The sequence below is a fragment of the Schistocerca nitens genome, chromosome 4, assembly GCF_023898315.1.
Source record: "Schistocerca nitens isolate TAMUIC-IGC-003100 chromosome 4, iqSchNite1.1, whole genome shotgun sequence".
In the NCBI taxonomy this organism is placed as follows: domain Eukaryota; kingdom Metazoa; phylum Arthropoda; class Insecta; order Orthoptera; family Acrididae; genus Schistocerca; species Schistocerca nitens.
This window is the reverse complement of record NC_064617.1, coordinates 246,169,204-246,170,174: the sequence shown is the minus strand read 5'-3', so window position 1 is coordinate 246,170,174 and position 971 is coordinate 246,169,204. Positions and strand designations below refer to the sequence as shown.

The window sequence follows — 971 nt, the reverse complement described above, 5'->3', positions numbered from 1 at the left end:
CGGACGTCACAAGACGTCCGTTCAAGATGATCGTTGATTTCTTGAGTCAGTTTTTTTTTTATTACAGAGAGCACACAGCCCTCTGACCGAACACGCTGAGCTACCGTGCCGGCTTTCGCTCGAGGGAAGACTTGAACCAAGGACCTCTCGTTCCGCAGCTGCTCACGCTAACCACGGGACCACGGCGCTCCTGATCTCACACTCTCCTTGATGTTGCCTATCTTGCGCATGGACTACTCAATTTGTATATTTTGCTTATTTTTTTTTCATGGTTCCACACAACTTCTTCCTGTTTTCTCAATTGATCTGTGTTCAGTTTTTCAAGGCCTGTCCACTGTGCCAACTTATAACTAAATGTGATGGGGGGTGCGATGGGGATGTTCCCTTGTTAGAACAGACACCGCGCATTCATATAAGTGATTCGCCTCAACGGGCAATGAATCCACCACCTTCAGTGCGGTTGCAATGTTACGTCCCACCTCCTGCGGGAATCTCGAAGTAGCGAGCATGGAGGACACGGATAGGGACTGTGGGCAGCTGGCGCTAGGTCGGCTGAGAGGCGTGCCGAGACAGTCTGCGCAATTGCGATAAACACTGTGTCCGGGTAGCGCAGTGGTTAACGGAACAGCCTAGTAAGCAGGAGGTCCCGGGTTCGAATCCCGGTCCGGCGCACATTTTCACTTGTCGCCGCTGATCCCGCATAAAGTCACGATGCAGCTGACATCAACAGTCTCTTCCCTTTCCTTTCCTATCCCCCTCCTCCCCCCCCCCCCCTCCACGCGAACCCCCACCCGTCCGGTCCACCTTCAATTTACATATAATCGTTAGTGGCTCAGTACGTAGTGGTACGTCGCTGCATATTTGCACGTGCGCATGGTGGCGCCCAGTCGCCGCTCGAAGTGACATTTCGCTCGGCGTGACAGGCAGCGGCTGGGCGCACAGGAAACGAGCGGCGACCTCGGCGCGCACAA

The 971-nt window shown here is 54.2% G+C and overlaps 1 non-coding gene across 1 annotated transcript; it reads left to right on the top strand.

Moving 5' to 3' along the window:
• Positions 1-598: 598 nt before the first annotated feature.
• Positions 599-674, top strand: Trnat-agu (transfer RNA threonine (anticodon AGU)). The gene has a single exon. It is a non-coding gene; the product is annotated as a tRNA-Thr (tRNA).
• Positions 675-971: the final 297 nt, after the last annotated feature.